Source organism: Panthera onca, chromosome C2, assembly GCF_046562875.1.
Source record: "Panthera onca isolate mPanOnc1 chromosome C2, mPanOnc1 haplotype 2, whole genome shotgun sequence".
Classification (NCBI taxonomy): Eukaryota; Metazoa; Chordata; class Mammalia; order Carnivora; family Felidae; genus Panthera; species Panthera onca.
Genome location: NC_138347.1, coordinates 154,430,409 through 154,451,533, shown reverse-complemented (window position 1 = coordinate 154,451,533; position 21,125 = coordinate 154,430,409). Strand labels below are relative to the sequence as shown.

General features: G+C 39.9%; 1 long non-coding RNA gene across 3 annotated transcripts; it reads right to left on the bottom strand.

Moving 5' to 3' along the window:
* Window positions 1-645: 645 nt before the first annotated feature.
* Window positions 646-19,853, bottom strand: LOC132682880 (uncharacterized). Of its 3 annotated transcripts, XR_009611924.3 has the most exons (9): window positions 19,636-19,853; window positions 18,433-18,630; window positions 18,039-18,237; window positions 17,220-17,394; window positions 16,579-16,819; window positions 11,621-11,727; window positions 9,115-9,510; window positions 4,546-4,631; window positions 646-2,838 (listed from the first exon to the last, which is right to left on the bottom strand). It is a non-coding gene; the product is annotated as an uncharacterized LOC132682880 (long non-coding RNA). The 3 variants fall into 3 exon arrangements; XR_009611923.3 differs by lacking the exon at window positions 646-2,838 and having other exon boundaries at window positions 4,328-4,631; XR_013549951.2 differs by lacking the exon at window positions 646-2,838 and having other exon boundaries at window positions 4,328-4,631; window positions 16,579-16,689.
* Between the last annotated feature and the right edge of the window lie 1,272 nt (window positions 19,854-21,125).

Genomic DNA, 21,125 nt, shown 5'->3' with positions numbered 1-21,125 from the left:
AAGGATTCTGGCTTCTGGCAGAAAATCGGTTGTGCGTCTCAAATAATTTAAAAGTATGCGTATAGTTGACTCTGAAATTCCACTTGTAAGAAATGGCCCTAAGAAAACAATTTAAAATGAGCACAAGTGTGCTCACCACTGTGATTACAATAACAAAACACTGGTAGTAAATTAAATATTCAAGAACAGAAGACTAGTGACATAAATCGCATCACTGTATTGGTAGGATTGTAGTGTATTTTAATATTTATTGAACTTCAACTATGTTTTTTAGGAAGCACAAATGTAGGTTGTACGACATTAGAAAACGTGCTTTTATTGTTGGTATCTCTATGTCTGTATTTATCTGTCTCTATATCTAGAAGCAGATAAATCAGTCAAGCAGCAGGCCTCATCTATGGGTGATAAAATGATGGGCATATCAATTAGAAATCTCTGTTGGCAAGCACACAAACCAATTCCAATTACATTCTTCAAGCACTGTTTATTTAAGATGACCAAAAAAAATACATGAACCCATACTGAATCTGAGGAGAAAAAGAAAGAGAATGAGAAAGAATACTTATCTAAAGAAGCACAGAAGAGTAGAATTATGTGGTATACAGCTCTATAGCTCTAGGACAATAAATTTATTTTTAAAAATTTTTTTAATGTTTTTATTTATTTTTGAGACAGAGCATGAGCAGGGGAGGGGCAAAGAGAGGGAGAGACACAGAATCCAAAGCAGGCTCCAGGCTCTGAGCCATCAGCACAGAGCCTGATGCAGGGCTCGAACTCCCGGACCGTGAGATCACGACCTGAGCTGAGGTCGATACCAACTGACTGAGCCACCCAGGCGCCCCATCTAGGGCAATAAATTTGTAAACGTGGAGGCCTCCTAATGGTCCAGACATTAAGCCTTTAGTTACTAGACTGTGAGATAGCCCAGGGGATCTTTGGGGAAGAGTTCAGGGATTGGATCTGTAGCTACATACCAAGCAGTACAGAGTTTCGCTATTTTAACAGCCATTATAGTTGTACAAATAAACTATCAGCCTTATCTTCATCCATATCCATAGATACCATATTTACTACTTTCTTCAAGAGCTTCTGTTCTGTTTGTTTTTTAGATGTATGTTTCAAATATTTTTCTCAGGAAAGAATGGGATGTGTGCATTACTCTAAAAATTCCTAAAATTCCTAAAAAGTTAGATAGACTAGATAGTTAGATGATAGAGAGAAATATAAACATGGAGATATACTTGTCAAATAATATCTTTCTAAATTTAGAACTCTCTTGTCATAGTCATTTTTTAAATGATGTATCAATATCTTTCCTCTGACTTTTTTATAATAAAAACATTTTATTGAAGTATAACATACTGTAGGTTGCATAAGGGGCATTAATATTAAGCATATAGCTTAACAAACATCACCATATATTTATACCTCTGTAGTTACCACTCATTTCAAGATATAGAATATTTCTAGAACCCTGGAAGGTTCTCTCTTATCTCAGTGGTAACCAATATATTGACTTCTTTCCTCTGACTTCTAAATGCAAATTTTTGCAATCGAAGAATCTGACAGCAGTCGGGTTTTATGTTTCTTTTACTCTTTTGACCTGGAAGCTTATGTATTTATATCCTTAGAGACTATGGATTTTACCAAGTATGCCTAAGAGGGATGCCTTTTATGGATTTTTTTTCTGACTAACCTAGCCTAGAACTCTGAGCAGTTTCAGTCTAAAGATTCTGACCTTTCTTCTTCAGAGTTAATGCTCCTCTATTATCTGCTTAATTATTGTCTCTACTCTGTTTGTTCTGTCTTCTACTTCTGAAATGCATATATTTAATATGAGAAACTCGGTCTTCCGGGGCTCTTCTCTTCTCCCTTGTGATTTTCAGTTCCTTCATATCTTACTCAATGTATTGAGAGATTTCTGGCTTGATCACTCAGACCACTAACTGAGGTCTCCACAAGGGCTAGCCTGTTCTTCAGTTAGTCTAAAAACTACTTAATTGTGAAACCACGTCTTAGAGTGTAAGAAAGTCTCTTTGCTGCGCAACTTGAATTCCCATGGATGCACTTACTTATTTTTTTTAAATTACATTTTCCATCTGTCTTTTTCTAGCAATTCCATTTCACTGGTTCTGATTACTTTTGTCTTTTTTCCTCCAACCTAGCACTCCCAACCCCACTCTATTGGAGACGAGTAGTGATTTTTCTCAACCCACTGGTCTAAATGATGGTTCTTGGAATAATCTAAATGGTGATGGAAAGCCACAAGCACTTTCTCACAGACTGGCAGTAGAGAAGCAAGACATTTCCCTGATAGTGGTGATCAGCCTGTCATGTGCTTATTTTCCATCAGTTTATTCTCTTCTGTGAATTTCTCTCCCTTATTTACCCATGTTCCCATTGGATTGTTTGGGATTTTTTTTACTGATTGTGAGGGTTCTTTACATTCTGGCTACTAGTCCTTTGTCCCATGTGTAGTTTGCAAATATTTTCTTCAGTCTATACATTGTCTTCATCATTTGAACAGTGCCTTTCCCTGGACAAAAGTATTTGATTTTGATAAAGTCCAATTCACTGACTTTTTCTAATTTAATAAATCGTGATTTTGGTATCGTGACTAACAATCTCCCCCAAATCCTAGGTGCTGCAGACGTTGTCCTATATTTTTCTTCCACAGGTTTTATATTCAAATCTGTAATCCATTTTGAGTGCATTTTGGTATATGATGAGAGGCGTAAATGAAGATTCACTTTTTTTTTTTACTTTATTTTTTTAAGAACAATTTAAGGTTTGCAGCAGTTTTTAAACTCTCAGTTGATGATCTTGCTTCCTCATTCACTGAGAAATTGAAGAAATCAGAAATTAAAGCAATCAGAAGATAATTTCTCATGAGTTTATAACTCACTTACATACCTAACAACATCTATATCTATATGCTCTGCCTTCCCACATGTTACAACAGATTAACTATCTACCTTCCTTTCTAAAAGCATTTCCTCTTTCCTATTTGCACTAGAACAAAACCCCAGAATATTTCCCTCTTCAATGTTATCAGTTTCCTAATATAAATAACCTATATTAGCATATGAACATACTGTCTCTTCTATATTAAAAAAAACTATCTCAAATACTTTCCTCTCAAACTATGACCCATTTTTTATTTGCCCCTTGTCACCAAAAGTACTTCCAAGCATTGAACATACTCATTGTCTCCATTTCAACTCTTTCCATTTTGTCTTATAGCCAGAGTAATCAGTGATTTCACCACCTCCCCCCCCCCGCCCCCATTATTACATTGAAATACTTTTTAAAACACTCTATGTTATTAAACCTAATGTTCAACTCTCTGTCCCTATCTTATTAATGTTTGTTTATTTTTGAGAGAGAAAGAGAAACAGAGAGTGAGGTGGGGAGACACAGAATCTGAAGCAGGCTCCAGGCTCTGAGCTGTCTGCACAGAGCCCGACACGGGGCTCAAACCCACGAACCGACAAGCTGTGAGCCACCCAGGCGCCCCCACACTCTCCTTTAGAAACAAAACCATGACTTGGCCTCCAGTCTAGATTTTCCTCCTCTTCCATTGGTTGCTCCTTATCAGGCTTCTTCGTTATTTTCCCCTCTTTTCCCTGGCCTCTGCAGGATGGTGTCCCTGGGATGCTTAATCCTTAATCAAGGTCCCAAATATTTATTTCCCTTCAATAACCAGCCTGTGTCCCCCTTCTCTGTGCCATTGTCAAGTCTCTTTTGCCTTCCACCTGGAACAAATTCCTTCCTGTCCAAAGGCTTTGCTATGTCCTAACAGAGATGCTCTGTATAGATCTGGATCCCGTGGCCCAGAACACGGTGCTCCTCTGCCACATCAAAGAAAAGACTCCCCCTTAGGAGGTGAGGATCTAGGGATGTGGGAGGATAATCCAGAAGGCAAGACCATCTGTAATGGAAGGGCTGGAGCGTAGTGAAACTCGTTCCAGGTGAGTAAATGACTTGCGTGTTGTCTTTTATGACACTGAAAGACCAGTTGTAGCCAAAGCATAGGGTAGAGTGACAAAAGACGAACGGCTGGAACTGGGGTTTGCTTTAAAGCATCCCATAGCTAAGATACCCAACTCTCTCGCTCCAGAGAGAGCCCATCAACGTTAACCAGTATTTTTTTCTTAGCGAACGTGATTTGTTCTCACATTCAGGGCTTTCTTGGCAGGGATCCCTAATAAAAATTTCTTATTTTTTCCATTTTTCATGTTTGCTTTCATTAGTTTCCTGTAGCGCTTCTCCCTGCACCTATTTTCGCTTTATTAAAGCTCATATGTGGAAATTATCAGACACTGAAGACCATAAATAAACTTTTACTTAGCAAGCTGTGGAAATCAGGGGCACGCAGCAAAGACGATTGAGTTCATTAACCACCAATGGCACTAATGTGCTCTCACTCATTACTCATTCACTTCACTGATGGCTTCAACAGACCAGGAGACACCGCTTCTCCCTGGGATCGTCCAACTGTTCACGACGGGAGACACAGAAGACAGGGCAGGCGGACCTACGCACCTTGGCTCTTCAGGGGACACAGTGCAGTTGAGAGCATTAATCACTGACACTTCCAAGGTGTGTATTCACTCTCTCACTTCTTCTCTCTATACGTAAAGGGAGTAGAAGGAGGTGGTAAGAGCCATGTGAGTTTAAGAGCCCCTCTCAAAGGGGAGTTTTGGTCCAGGGGATCCCAAAAGCAGCATTAACCATTTAGTGCAATAGTTTATTTCCACTATAAACCTGTATTTACAATGTCAACTCCACCCCTGCCAAGTGCTAGAAGCATCCTTAACTCTAAACGATAACAAGAACTTGTGACACGTTTCATCGTCATTTCCATTCAAGGTCTCATAACGGGTATAAACTGATTTTCAGACTCGGAGAGGAAAGGCAGTCTGTAAGTTTCTTCTATTTACACACGAGAACAGATTGAGAGAAATCATTATGTATATATAAATTAACAGTAAAAGGCCAGTTACAATAGCACATGAAAAAGGGATAGAGGGGTTTTTAGTGAACTTGTAAAAAAATGTTTGAAGTGGGATTACTTGTAACAGATTCTGCGGCACCTTGATGGACCTCGCGAGATTTGGAGGGAGTGTTTGGGCACCTCACGGCGTTAGACAATCGTTCTCTAGAGCGGTTGGTTTACAATATGGCTGTTCCTCAATGGAACAACAATACGACAGGTGCTCCAAGATGAGTAGCTCCAAGTAGGTGTTTATTTAACAACAGCTAACGATTCCTCGGCAGTGACTCTGGTGAAGATATCTAGCAATATCATAATGAGCCTTCTCTCAGCTCTAAGTGTCAGACACAAGGCTAAAGCTTCGCTTGTGCTGTGTTATTGAATCTCCAAGATAATGCACGTTGCCCCTCATTTCACAAATGAAACAGAGGCCTAAGCGAAAGGTCACACAGCTGGCAGGCAGCAGTTCCAGAAGTGAAAAAGAAGGCTGCTTAGCTTGAAATCTGTTGCACTTGACAGCTCCCTTCAAAGACGTGAAAAGTCAGAAGCACCATCTACAGACGCATCCCTTGTAAAAGGCAATGAGACACACGTCTGCGAGGTACATCGCAGGTTGAGAATAGGACACGAAGAACAGGTTGTCGTTAAAACTAGAGACTGCAGAGATTAGAAGAAAACCATCATGAAACAATCAGAGTTAGCCAAGGGTATACACTTGGGTGTACCACTGCAACTTTCCCTGTAGTTTGAGCACAAAAAATGAAATGGGCAGGACAATGCATTTAGAACAAGAAACCCCATACCTCTTTGGGACAGGATTTTTCCCCTCTCCATCCCATAAGAGTGGTGACCGGAAAGAAGGGAAAGGTTAGCATTTTGTCGATTTTCCGAAGCGGGGCGGTCATTGAACCTTCTCAGTAATGACTTCATGGGGCCATTGAACCTTCTCAGTAATGACTTCATGGGGCCATTGAACCTTCTCAGTAAGGACTTCATGGGGCCCTCAAAAGAAAATCTTGGCTAGAGTCCACCGGCCCAGGTCAAATTGAAATTCTACGACTAGAGAAGGCGAGGCAGTCATGGGCCAGCAGCTACCCAAGCCTAAAGGAAGAGCTCTATGTTCAACAGGTCCTGGAGGCACAAGGACGGAATTCTTAAATTTGTTGGCTAGGAAACAGCATAGGTAGGCATTATTTTATTTCCTGCTTTTACACTGGATACACGTTTATCCTGGAAAAATTTGAATTCATAGAATTCAAAGACACCTGCATCACCCATATGGCCACCCTTCGGAGGCAATCAGTGTTAGCTGGCCACACCTTTTTCATACCTCCCATCTGCTCACTTCCGACCCCAGATGACCCACTAAAGACTAGATATCCTAAAGGAGACTATAGTTAATGGAAGCTGTGCAATTTGTGCTGAAAGAATATATGAAGGAAATCCTCTCTTCCCTTCTTCCCAGGATCTGAGCAACCACCTCTTCCCCTGTGATGGACAATTTGATTAAGAAAGACTGTCCACGCTCCGAGGAAATTTGACGTGTTATTGGGGCAAGGGATTTTTCTATAGCCGTTAGAGATAAGATTGACCAGAGATATGGAAACATGTGCTGTTCTGGGATCGCCAGAGTAAGATCTTTGGATAAGAGTTCCTTCGTTAGCTCCATGCCAAACTCAACAAAGCACCTACGGGAAAGAAATTCGTTGGCAAACCACTTGCTTATCAAATCTTTTCTTATTTTAGGGCTGTCACCCGGTGAGGGAAGATAGTGGGTGAAAAAGTACCATTTCCCATCACAGAAGGTTCTAAGGCACGGAAGGTTCTTTCTCAAGACTTTATTACTTCGCGTTAGTAAAGAGCTCTTTCCCAAGCTCTCTTAAAACTTGAAACTAAAATGAGGTCAGGGACAACTTTCACCAACTTTTCCACTCCGGTATCGTGTAGGGCGTGGTGGGGGCTGTAACAACAGTAGAGTGTGCACATGCGTACAGAAATAGGTCTCTTTGATGCGTTCATCACTCAGCAGACGTTTATGGGCCATCATCTACATGTCAGGGGGTATTTTAATTGCTGTTTCTATGGTCACAGAAACAGTCTCTGCCCTGAAATGGCTTACGTTTTAGTAAGGGATACAGACAATAAATAATATCTCCTATAATTCAAAGTGTCACTTAGCCTAATAAAGTAAAAAAGAAAAAGCAAAGCATTATATATACATATAATGAGATGCTTCTACTTTACACAGGATAGTCTGGCAAAGCTCTCTAAGGAGGTGCCCTTGAGTAGAGATTTGAATAAAGCGAAGGAACAAGAGCATGCTGAGAGGGAAGAAAACAGACCAAACAGAAGAAAGCCTAAGTACAAAGCCTTGGGAGGGAGAAGTGGGGGCTGGTGGTGAATTTGCTCGGCCTCCTTCAGCAATAGCAGGAAAGAGGTCCTTGTGGCTGGTGAGGGAGGGAATGGGGAGGTGGAAGGAAAGACCTCAAGATCACATAAGGAGAGCCCTAAATACCACGGAAAGACCACGGCATGATTGTACCATGTACCTCTCCCACTTCTGCGGCCCTGAAGTTCCCTCTTGAGACCGTCTCCGATGGTCTGGACCCTCACTGTTCCACTCCACTCCAGGGCCTTGACTCTTTTTGCCAGCCGTACTGAACTATCTCGTGTGCCCAGCTTCTCTGCTTCTCCCTTCCCCTCTGCACTTGGGACGCAATATCCTCAGCCTTGAACGCTTATCTCCGATGACCCCTCTGAGAAGAAACACCTTTTGCATCAGGTTTTTCCTGGCTCCCACTTGTCTTTATGCCCCTTCTTTTCCTAGCACATCTAATGGCTGCTTTGCAGTAATTTGCTTGTCTGCATTACTGCTTCCCACATAAGAGAATGAACTTTGTGTAGTCACAGACTGGGTCTTTGTCTTCAGATTCCTGATGTTTGGCACAAGGCCACATGCATGGGGGAAGAAAAAAGTTAAAATAAATACTGAATAAATGAATGAGTTTGTGAGTGCCCAAATGAATGAAGATCGTCTGAATGAGTTTTGCGTTTGTTTTACTTCAGGTCAATGATACAAAGAGTCCCTGCAAAATGGACTTCTCTTTCATTCTCATTCAGCCAAGCAGATGATTTTTTCCTGAACTTTTTCCTTTTCTAATCGAAAACTACAAGTGAAGTGAATGTCAAGAATGTTCTATGCATGGAAAATATAATAACTACATAATACACCTGTCAAAAGGGTGTTTAAAATAAAATGCTAACAGATCCATATAACTGAAGAGGTTTTGTGGGAGTTGCTATTATAAAGTGGTTTTTAACACTCTGCACAGAAAATTGTCACCTACATGAAACTTTTAGAGCAACTATGATTTAGAGTTAGCAGCTGTACCTGATATTACCAGTAAAGCCGCTTCAACCATTTCATACATCTGATGGTTGGTTTGCAAACCCACAGAATGGGCCAACTCGTGTGTTCAGGGAATGGAAGGCATTTCAGGGTCAACTTTTTCTTTAAACATCGCCCTTTATTCGGGTAAATGTCTAAACTTAACATAGCACAGGAAGTATATGAAATTAATATGTGCCTGAGTATTATATGGGAATAATCAATGATATTCCATATCATTCAATGATCAAATTAAGTTAGAAGTATCATGCTCTGCTCTCATGAAAGTTGAGGTATTAAAAATCAGAGGGAGGCAGGGAAATGAATTAAAGATGTTCTTTTCTGCCCTGTTTATTCACGTCCAGCTTCTCTCTTCCTCGCTTTCTTCTTTGGTCACAATTGCTCTAGAGTCCACAGAACCTCTTTTCCTGGTCTGAGCAGGGACAGGATTGTGAGGTCCCACCGGCAGGACCCGACAGAGAAAGTGGCTGTGCACCCGTGTGGTCAGGGCTAATCCAAGTGTGTCCGAGTGTGGACATCAAAAAGGGGGAGTCAAAAGAAGAGTTGATACTTGGGGTCCACAGCCAGGAGAAGTGGTGATGGAGAGAAGGGGAGGGCAGAGGAAGGAGGAGAAAACACAACCACCACATTGTGTTTACCATGCTGTCAGGCACCGGCCTAAACCCTGAGAACAGAGTACACGACTAGCCCCCAGCATCCTGGCACCTACCTGGAGCAGACTTGATTCTCTGTTGCAGTAATGACCTTGCACAGGTGGTTGGGTTCATAGGAGGGCCTATTGGTGGTAACATGGATCGTCATTTATTTTCCATAACTTTATATCCTCTTGGTGCTCTTCCTGCCACGAGCACTTCTCTTGGGTTTTCAGTCCATTAGTCTTATTGTGGACCTCTAAACCACAGTCATTAAGCATCCGATTTTCTCTAAATAGAATTGACCGAAAATACTCTCCGTGCTCCAAATGTCCAAGGACATCCTGCAGATCTTCAGCCATTCTACTTAATTGCATGCGGTGATCAGCATTTGGATGCCTCGCCATTCCCAGACGTAGCAGAGCCAGTCTCATCGTCTTCCAGTGAACTTCACAAGATGTTAATGATAAACTCTGTGGAGATAGTATGTATATATTTATTAATTTCACTCCTCTTAGATGCAGGCTGATTCTAAGATTTGTGTCCAGGTCTCTATGGTATTGGTTAGAACACCTAGTGCAGTGGTTGGCACATTGGAGGGGCCCATCACATGTTCAGTTTGTTGAAGTGAACTCAGTGGTTGGGTAAATTAGGGCAACGGAATAGCTAAGAAAACATCATTTGGTGAAAATACTTTGGACTGTTCCAAAAATATCTCTAGCATTAGTTTCAACCCTGGAGTGTGTAGGTTCATGAGTTGTTTTCAAAATAGTGAAGACCATAAAAAAAATTATATATATATATGTATATATATATATACACATATATATATATATATAGTTGAGCAAAATATATACATATACATATATGAAAAGACACAATGGTTTAAATTTCAATATTGTGTGTAGCACCAAGTGGAAACCACAAAGACATTCATTAATGCATGCTGGTAAAAAATTGTGGTACCTCAACAAAATCACATTAAATACTCTGTGTGTGTGTGTTGACGAGAACTACAAGATGCAGAAAAGTGTGTATTATCATTCTCCTCGGACTTCATGGAAGAATTGACACTGCACTAGAAACCAGGAGATTAGGGTGACAGCTAGAGTTAACATTAGGGTTCCAGGCAAGAGCTTGAAAGTCAAGCGTACAAGGAAGATTAAATTTTCACTGCATATTGTTTCCAATATTGGAATCTTTATTAGATGCTTATATTAGCCTTTTAAAAAGCTCCAGCTGAGTTAAACAAAAGCCAGAACTATTAAAACTACAGAGAAATCTGAGGCAACAAGGTTTAATATTCAAATAAAACCAGAGGCAGTTTCAGAAGGCCTCCCAAAGCATTCTTTCTCTGGGATATGACATTATGATTCAAGGGATCAAAGTCAATATCCTTGAGCAGCTCGATCTTTTTGTAATGGCTTTCCTGTTGTTTTTGTCTCACGGGATTGTGAAGTGTCTCTTCAGATATTTTGCCCAATTTTCTAATTGGGTAGTTTGTTTTCTTATTATGGAGTTATAAGACTTCTTTCCATAATCTTGATACAAGTCATTTCTCAGATATGTGACTTGCAAATACTTTTTTCAGCCTGTATTTTGGTTTTTCATTCCAAGAGTCACCTTTGAGGAGCCAAAGTTTTTCATTTTGAAAAGTATAACTTTTCATCTTTTTATAGATCATGTCTTCGATGTTGTATAAATTTATTGCCAAACCCAAGGTCACACAGATTGTCTCCTATTTTTTTCTGAAAATTTTATAATTTTGTTTTATATTGATATCTATTATCCATTCATAGTTCATCTTTGTATGAGATATAAAGTAAGTGTCAAAGTTTCCTTTTTAGCAGAAGGATATCCAATGATATCAGCACTATGTTTTCTAAAAATTATTCTTTCTTCATTAAATTGCCTTTGACCCCATATCAAAATAATCAGTTGTAGGTACAACGTGTGGGTACATTTCTCTGCTTTCCCTTCTGTTCCCTGTGTCTACCCTTTCCCAATACCACACTATTGTAGTTACCGCTGCAGATAGTAAGTCTTGAAATCAGGAATTTGAGTCCACCAACCCTGCTTTTTTTCCCCATCAGAATGGTTTTAATGATTCTAGATCCTTTGCTCTGCCATCTAACTTTTAGATCAGCTTGTCACAAAAAGCATACTACAACTCTGATTGAGATTTTGTTGAGTCTATAGATCAAACGGAACCGGCATCTTCAGAATCTTGGATATTCAATTCAGGACCATGATACATTCTCTTTATTTAGTTAGATATTTGATTCCTTTTCGTAACTGTTTTGTAGTTTTTAGCTTACAGATTCTGCACGTGTGTTGATATATTTGTACCTAAGTACTTCATTGTTTTTGTTCCTACTGTGATTAATACTATTTTTGTTTCCAATTTCAAGTCCCAACTGCATATTGCTGGCACACAACACAACTGATTTTTATGTAATAACCTGGTACTCTATACCCATGTTAATCTCACATATTAGTTCCGGGAGCATTTTTGTAGACTCTCTGGGATTTTCTACACAGACATTCAGGCTGTTACTAAGTACAGAAGTTGTTATTTCTTACCTTTCTACTCTGTATTTCTCGTTCTTTCCTTGTCGTACTGGTTAGGTCTTCCTGTTTGATATTGAATAGGAATGGCATGAGAAGACATCCTGACCCGATTTCCGATCCTTGAGAAAAGATCATGATGCATAATAGTCAGTAAGTAGGAAGTAAGATCTAAATTTTTTTGTGTATGCTCTTCAGTAGCTTAGGGACGTTACCTTCTATTCTTGTGTTGTTGAGAGTGTTTGTTTGTTTTATTTTTTAGCCATGAATGGATGTTGAATTTGGTGAATTTTTTTTTTACATAACTATTGACATGAGCATATGATTTGCTTATTTAGTTTGTTATTACTGTGAATTTCAACGATTGATTTTTGAATGTTGAATCAATCTGGCACTCCTGGGATGAACCCCACTTGGTTGTGACAATTATGTTTATATATTGTTGAATTTGATGTGCTGACATTTTGTCAAGAATTTCTGTGTCTACATTCATGACGAATATTGAATTATAGTTTCCTTGTAATGTCTTTGCCTGGTTTTAGTTTTATGGGTTTTTTCAATTGAAAAAAAATTTTATTTTTTATTTAAAAAAAAAATTTAACGTTTATTTATTTTTGAGACAGAGAGAGAAACAGAGCATGAGTGGAGGAGGGGCAGAGAGAGAGGGAGACACAGAATCCAAAGTAGGCTCCAGGCCCTGAGCTGTCAGCACAGAGCCCAATGCAGGGCTCGAACTCACAAACCATGAGATCATGCCCTGAGCCAAAATCAGCTTAATCAACTCGGCCACCCAGGTGTCCCTAGTTGTATGTTAATGCTGGGCTTGTATAATGAGTTTGGAACTGTTCCCTCTTCTATTTTATGGAAGAAATTTAGTGGAAATCTTATTATTTGCTGTTTAAATATTTTGTATAATTCACCAGTGACACGGTCTGGATCTGACAGTCTTTTCTCTTAATTTTGAACAAGAAATTTTTTAAGTTTGTTTATTTTTTTAAGAGAGAGCACAAGCAGGGGAGGGGCAGAAAGAGACAGAGACAGAGAGAGACACAGAGAGAGAGAGAGAATCCTAAGCAGACTCTGCATTGTCAGCACGGGGCCCAACTCAGGCTCAATCCCACGAACCAATGAGATCCTGACCTGAGTTGGAATCTTCACCAACTGCTCCAGAAATTAAATTTTTAATAGATATAGGTTATTTAGATTATTTTTTCCTTCTTGAGTGGGATTAGTAGTTTGTATCTTTCAAAGAACTGGTACATGTCCTCTAAATTGTGAGACTCATGGGCATAGGATTTTTCTTAGTATTCTCTTATTCTTTTAGTGTCTTTGGGATTAATAGTGATGTCTGTACTCCTTTAATCAATAATTTGTTTTTTTCCTCTTTTCTTTTTGATCAGCCACACTAAAGATTTATCAAGTTTATTGATCGTTTCAGGGATCCAGCTTTTGGCTTAATTGATGGTCCCTATTGCTTTTCTGTTTTATTTTCATTTTTTTCCCTTTCTGCTTTGTGTTTAACATGTTCATCTTTCTCTAGTTTCCTAAGGTGGAAGCTTGGTCTCCTGGTTTTAGATCTCTTTTGTTTTCTAATATAAACATTTAATGCTATAAATTTTCCCTCTCTGCCCTGCGTTAGTGGTTTCTCACAAATTTTGATATAGTATGTCTCATTTAAAAACTCTCCTTGTGATTTCTTTTTGGGTTTTTAGAATTCTGTCTTTAATGTCGGAATAATTAGGGATGTTTCTAGATATCTCTCGTTAGTGATCTTTGGCTTAATTTTGTTATGGTCCAAGGAAAAATATAAAATTGTTTCATAAATGCACATATTTAATTTGTTAAGTCTTATTTTATGACTCAGGATATAGTCCGGCTCAGTGTCTGTTTCATTTACACTTGAGAAGAATGTGTATTCTGCTATATTTTGGTGGAGTGCTCTATAAATAGCAATTAGGTCAAGTTGACTGACAGCTCCGGGTATCTATATCCTCACTGATTTTCCTGCTTATTTACTGTATCAATTCCTGAGAGAAAAAAGTGTTAAAGTCTCCAACTATAGTTGACAATTTTTCTATTTCCCCCTTAAGACCTATCAGGTTTTGTATCGTATGTTTCAAAGCTCTGTTGATTAAGTGCATAGAAGAAATATGTATTTTTGAAGAGTCAGAAGTTTATATTTTCAGTTAAAATGTCAAAGATTTTTGACCTACTTATTTGATTTTATATTAATTTTCTCCCTTGTCACTGAAAATTATGTTTTCTAAAACACATTAAGAACATTAAAGTTACAGTTCCCTTGTCAGTGAGAGTATCGTTTCATATATTTAAGGGCCATCTTAAATTATTTTTCTATGAACTGCTTATTCATGTATTTTGCCCATTTTTCTGTTTTCCTTAAAATTTTTTAGTTCTTTATATGTTAGAGATTTCTGATCTTTTTTTTTTTCTGTTACATAGTTGTGTACTGATTGTCCCCATATTTTAATTTTGGGGCTTTGTCAATGCTTTGTAACTTACAAATGCTTTATCATGTAATTGAAACTCCAATCTTTTCTTTTATTGCTTCTGAACTTTGAATCATAGAGAAATTTTCTACCCCTTCGTTTTATAATGAAATCCATCCGTTCTTTTATAGTACCTGTATAGCCTTTTAAAGAAACATTTAGATCTTGAGGTGCTTGGGTGGTTCCGTTGGTTAAGTGACTGACTTCAGCTCAGGTCATGATCTCCTGGTTCCTGAGTTAAAGCCCCACATCAGGCTCTGCACTGACAGCACTACGGATCCTCTCTGTCCCTCCCTCTCTCTCTCAAAAAATAAATAAGCATTTAGTAAAAACAGAACATTCAAATCTCTCACCTATTTGGCATTTGTTTTGTGTATGGTGTGTTATACAAAAACTTTATCTTTTTTCAAATGGCTATCCAATTTTCCAAGACCACTTACAAAAAATTTCATCCATTCCCTGCTAATTTGAGATATCATCTTGGTCCTATATTAAGATTCCACTGTCATGTGTTAAGATTCCCTGGTATATATTTTAGAGCTTTGCCTTTGGTTCAGTTAGCCTGTAGGTCCATTCCTGAGCCAACGTTACCGTGTTTCATTATAGCGGAGTTATAATTTGGTAAGGCTGCTTCCCAAATTGCTCTGGTCTTTCAGGATTTTTCTCACTATTCTTGGCTTCAGGAATGGTATTGTCTTCAAACAGTCTAGACCCCAACACAATGTATGTACTGTACTGGGGTAACATCGAATTTATAGATTTACTTAGGGAGAACTGACATCTCTACCATATTCCCTGGTCTCCCTTACCATGAACATAACTCCTTTTCTCCTTGTTTGAAATCCTTACAATGGATAATTACTTGAAAGGTTTTCTCAGGTAGATTTCAAATATTTTAAGTACCTGTCTGCGTTTGTTTGTTGTTTGTGTTGGGTGGGGGGAACATTCAGGTAAGTCTGGCCTCGTGAAATCTGTGTGCCAAGGTGATTCTCTCTCCTGCTCTCTCACCATGGAAGCCTCCCCACGGTGACTCTAAGACCACCACGTCCTTCCTAGAAGTCTGGAATCTCCCTCTCACACACTAATGACGCTCTGGAGTGTGCACTGTTCACAGACTCCGTGGAACAGATGGGAGCCTTTCTTGAGTAGTACGTGTTAGGAGCTGGCTGAGCCAGTATGAAATCCGGGAGGGAGAAGACCGACAGGTCCACTTCATAAGGTGAGTTCCAGAAGCTGTAAGCTGGCTTGCAGAGCTCTGAGAATGTCAGCAGCCCTGTTCTTCCCTGAACTTCCTGCACTTGTAGACGGCATCTCTCCTGGACGTACATTCTGTCAGCAGAACGTCCTGACATACGTTTCCCTTCACTTAAGTTCACAGGCAGCCTTCAGGAAAACTACCATTCGGAATTGTAACGGTGAAAGTTGAAGTGGGTGGGGTGCAGAGGGGTGGGGACGACGACAATTATGAACTGAAGACCAAGGAACAATGGTTCGATGCCGGTGAAAGGTGCTTTTAAGTGTATTTAGTGAGATTCCTCTGAAAGCTACCTTAGCGATTCATTCAAAATAAAACAGCCATTAGGTGGAAATTGTGATGCAGAAGGAAAGAACAGAATGATCCTTTTGTTACAAGCATCAGGAGCTAATGAGTCAAGATTCAATCAGGGTTCCCTGAAAGAGATGTTAAGTATGGGAATTAATGGGCCTTTTGAAAATATTTCTGAATATTAAAAAGCCGTTAAAATTATCTGAAAAAAGCCTATGCTTTCTTCCTGCATACTTCTTTTCCCTCTGTCTTGTACTAAGAAGCCTCCCTAGAAGTTAAATACCTGTCTCGATTAACCTTACTTCTAGTGGACACCGAGCCCTCAATTATTCGTGGTAGAGCAGAAATAAATGGTCACGGGGATTAATAATGCAAGCTGTCATTTTCTATCCTCTATGTCGGGCAGTGATGGAAGATGCTCTCTCCCAATATTTTTCAATAAACTCTCATACAGGTACAGAATAACGTCCGTATGTTTTCAGAGTTGTCCCCGTTGATCACGTCTTGGCTCTTCTAATAATGGGTTGAGACGAGTGAAAATTATGTGGATTTGGGAGCCAGACCTGGGTGTGAATTCCAGGTTTAATCTGTTTTGGTTGAGACATCAGGCAAGTATTTAACCTTTCTGGGTAATGGGGAAAAGAACTATCTTCCATATTGTAGTGAATACTAAAAGAGATAATATGTATCCGAAGAGGATACCTTCATGCCCAGTAGACAGTAGGTGTTCTGATGAGCGGCTGTTTACTCCCTGCACCGTATTTCTCCTACTTTTTGTCTTTTTCAACTCTCCCTCCCTCGAGAGAAGTGCAAGTCTGTATAAGAAGTTCATAAACACTTGAATAAATAGAGGGATACTGATGTGGTCTCTGGACTAGTTCAGGTTTAGCTACTCCCCAGACTTGACAGCCAAGGCTCACCGGCTGAATTCCACAATGACAAGAACTCCAGCTGTGTCTCCAGGCCCACGTCTTACAAGGACGGTGAACAGCTCACAGCCTCTGAGTCGGATGGATGCTGTTGTCGGCACACTGAGGAGAGAATGACTTCCTTGTGGGGTCTCCTTGCCAAGCTCACGCAGACGCTGCCCGGATTTCCCATTGTTCACCCATCGTCTAAGCTCAGGCTCTTCTGTGTGGCTTACTATCTCCGTGTTGTGCACTTGGCAGTGAGAGGAAAGAACCAATTATTGAACACACACTCATTTGGGGCATCATATGCGATACGTGTATTTTCTTACGGATTTCATAAACTGTATGATGTGGGTACTATAATTCTCATGTTTTAGGTGGGAAAATTGGAACACCATGACTATTTTTTAAATCAAATGGAAGGCACACAGCACTTTCCAACTCCAGTGCATGGAACCATTTTACTCTACTGCATACTCTAGTTTTTAGGGGCTCACTAAGAAGGCCTTGCACTGACCTAAGAACCACAAAGGGATACCATAGGAGCAAGGATGATGCTTCACTTTGTCCTCTAGCTGGGATACTGTGATATAGCCTTACGACAGAAAGTCTTTAGCCTACCTTTTAATGATCCGTAGTCATTAGCCTACCTTTTAATGATCCGTAAGGTCTCTGAAGATGAACATTATAACGATGCCTTAGTTTTGTCCTCTGCCGCCTTCTTCCCATTACTGAAAAGACTCCAAATCTCAGAATCCTGGGTCTAGCTGTTCTTAAAACCTCTATAACCAGGGGAAGTCCTTCTCTTTCTTAGGAGGTTGGGTCCTGCAGGTTTCAACGACATTGGACAATATGATCACCTCGATGCTTTTCAATTCCAAATAGATTTTAATTCTGTAACTCCAAATAAACATCATTTTTTAAATCTTTTTCCTTGGCCTCAGGTTTAAACCTCTTATTCATGTTTAAGACTCTCTTTGAAATCTTCAACAAATTTTATATATATATATATATATATATATATATATATATATATATCCAATTATATATGTATCAAGTTATATATTTGACATATCAAATTATATATATAATTTGGTATGTACCCAGGAACAAATAACCAGTGTTAAGCATACCATAATAATAAATATGTGGGAGAAATACAATCAGTGTTTTATTGACTCAGATCCCACCTACCCAAGAAGCAAATAAATACAACAGTTGAAAGTCCACACAGCATGGAGAAAATCGTGTATGACAATACTTCAGGCATGGGGAGTGGAAAGGTGTATATAAGGGGTTTGAATTTCTACTTAATTTCCAACCTTGTATTCAAAGTCTAGTAGGCTATGGGATCAATCCTGCCAAGTCCAGTAATCTATACCATTTTTGAAAACGTGGGGGTGGAAGAGGATTTTAAATTAGGTAATAGTGACATTTTGTAAGTGATCTAACATTTCCTGGAGAAGTACCACATTGTTGGCTCTGTCCACAGTTGTTTGATTTCAAACTCCCAGTCCAATGTACAGAGGAGGTCATTAAGTATCTTCAATATAGGAACACAGTTACTGAGACTCAGCAGCCTAGACTTTGCTATTCATTCCGTAAGTAGTAAGTCGCACACTTAGACTTTGAAACAGATTCCGTCTAGATCCGGAGATGAAGCTCTACCTGTAACAAAACGATGATGGTTTTGATAGCAGACTAAACAAGGTGATCACAGTGTCTTTCCTAAAGTGTCATTGGATCAACGCTGTGACCTAAAATTTCCCAGTTCTCAATCTGCAGGGTCACACCTAATTTTATCATAGTTGATAACTAAAAGGGGAAATTGATTACCACTTTGAAGTGGCTTACGCAACTTACCAAAGATGGATTTAATTTAATGTAGAGAAAATAAGAGCTGTAGGTTGGTAAAAATGCGTGATCCCCTTGGTGTCAGAAGACCTTAGCTGGCCCAATGAATCCGATGCCCCTGGGAGTTGCTAAAACAGGCTTTTTTGTGGCTGCTTTGGTTTGGTGCTAAGACTTCTGGGCCTTCCCTTCCAAATCTCCAAGGTGAGTCTTCCGAGCAAAGGCAAAGGAATAGTCATTATACTTTGGAAAGTGCAGGGATATAGCACAACCGACACGAAGAAGGAATGGAGACGGGAACTCCATTTAAGCGGTCTACCCTCCCGTCATTACTTTAAAATAGAATTGGGTAAATGCTGACCATATGGGTTTTCAGGTTAGGGACATTGGTTTTAGAGTAGAGAAAAGAAAGTTGGTACGCATTTGTTGATTTCCCCTTGCGTCCCAGGCATTGTGCAGACCTATCTTTGAGGCATCTTCATTTTACACATGAGGAGAACTTGAGTGCCGAGCTCTGTAGCCACTTTCTCAAGGTGAAGTTCAAACCTGAATCTCAGCGTGTCTGACCTGATGACCCTTAAGCACTTTGGAGATCCGCGTTACATGGACTCCTTTTTCCTTCCTCTTCTCTTCTTCCTCCTCCCTATCACTGAAATAACTCTGGCCAATTTATCATCACCATGTTTATAAGATTGTGTTTGGTGTTCACCCTGGTAAATCCCACCCATGCCCCGACTCAAGGCCTCTCTCACCTCTGCCTCCTTTCTTTTGCCTTTCTGGTCCCACAACAGAGCTCAGTCACACACGGGGCATGAGCCACTCTGCTGGGGGGTTGGGTCTCTTTCACTATCAAATCACAGGTGTTTGCTGGAGGGCAGTGAGCAAGGTGGGCGTCGTGTAATTTTCACGACCATCTTCCAATCCTGATCATCCCGTCACAGCAACATTTTCTGGCAGGGCATCTGTCCATCTTTTAAGTTTAAAAACTGCAATATCGGGTGACTTAAAAGAGCCAGATCCGAGAACGAGTGCCAGAAGAGGAGGCACAGAGATGGGAATAACGACGATGATTACCCCACCTCCAAAATAATAGATCTCTCGTGCTGTCTCCAGCACCACTTGTGTCGGAGGTAAGGAAGGTTTCCCTGACAAAATGACAGTGCCTGCTTCCCATGAGAGAGGGGCTGGGACCTGGCGGGATTGCTGCTTCCTTACCTGCGGCCGACATCCTCAGTTGTAGCAAACGTTCTAGAATCTGTCGTTATTTTCAAACACCAACAGAGGGCACGGCCGCTTCCGTGGAGCTATGAATAATTCATTGAATGTTTCAGGTAGAAAAGTCACTAAAAATAGCACCAAAGTTGAATGCCCTGACCTTAAAACAAAATCTTTGCTATTGCCGAAGACTGTTATTTTTTGAGACATGACACGGGGCAAACTAATTTCCTAAAGATTTTATTTTAACTTCCTTCACAGCAGAAGCCCAAGTTCTTTCTGAAAGACTGCACACATGCTGAAATCACTCTTATAACACTGCTCTAGCTCTTAAAATCTGAGTACAGACGAGATCTTTCCCTTCACACTCTTACCCAGATGCCTTCACGTGACTGCCACGGTTGAACAGCGAACCAGAGTACGAGAGACCGAAAATAGATTTAAAATCCTTGGGAAGAAACGGGGATCTTAGGCAATGGCTTTTTTTTTTTTTTTTTTTTTTTTTTTTATGTTTTACAACTTGTATTTTATTGAGATATAATTTACACGTAGCATCATAGAAGTTCAAGGTGTATGGGGCTTGTTGGTTTCATAGGCTGCATAGGCTGCTACATCGTAACGTGATTACCACCCTGGCATTAGCTAACATCTCTAGCATGTCACTTAATTACCTTTTGTGTGTGCTCAGAACAATTAAGATCTGGTCTCTTAGCAACTTGGAAGTTTAGAACACAGTATTGTCGTCTGGAATTGCTACACGGCCCACTGCATCGCACCACTTACCGATTTCCTGGCTGCAAGCTTGTACCCTTAAACCATACCCCCCCTCCGCCCCCGTGCTCCCCGCTCCTGCAGACTCTGGTAACCGCCCTTCCACCCTTTGTTTTTATGAATTCAGCTCTCTCTCCACGGTGAAAGCAGATATTCTCTACTGTTAGGGAGCAAACTCCTAAATTTTGTAATGACAGACTAGGTTTTTAACTTACTAGCTCTATATCCTTGGGCAAATCAGTCAGCCTCTCTGTCCTCTGTTTTCTCATCTGTAAAGCAGGGATATTAACACCTGCCTACAAGAGCATTGTACAGATCAGTTAAGAAAAATAAGTGAGAACCTTTGTAAACCCTAAATCGGCACAGGAATTTAAATACTGTCATTGATTCGAATGAAAAAAGGAGGTGAAATCATCACAAAGGAAATCTGGATCATAAGCCCCACTCCCGTTTTAAGAGTATATTTTCAAACTATTTTATTCACACAAGATATGAATAACTTACTGTAAATTATTCAGAATCGTATGGAGGAAAATGAGAACATTTTCTTTTTTTTTTTTAATTAAAAAAAAAATTTTTTTTTTTTTTTTTTGAGAGAGAGAGAGGGGGGGAGAGAGAGAATCCAAAGCAGGCTCCAAGCTGTCAGCACAGAGCCTGATGTGGGGCTTGAACTCAGAAACAGCGAGGTCATGACCTGAGCCAAAGTCCAACAACCTAAC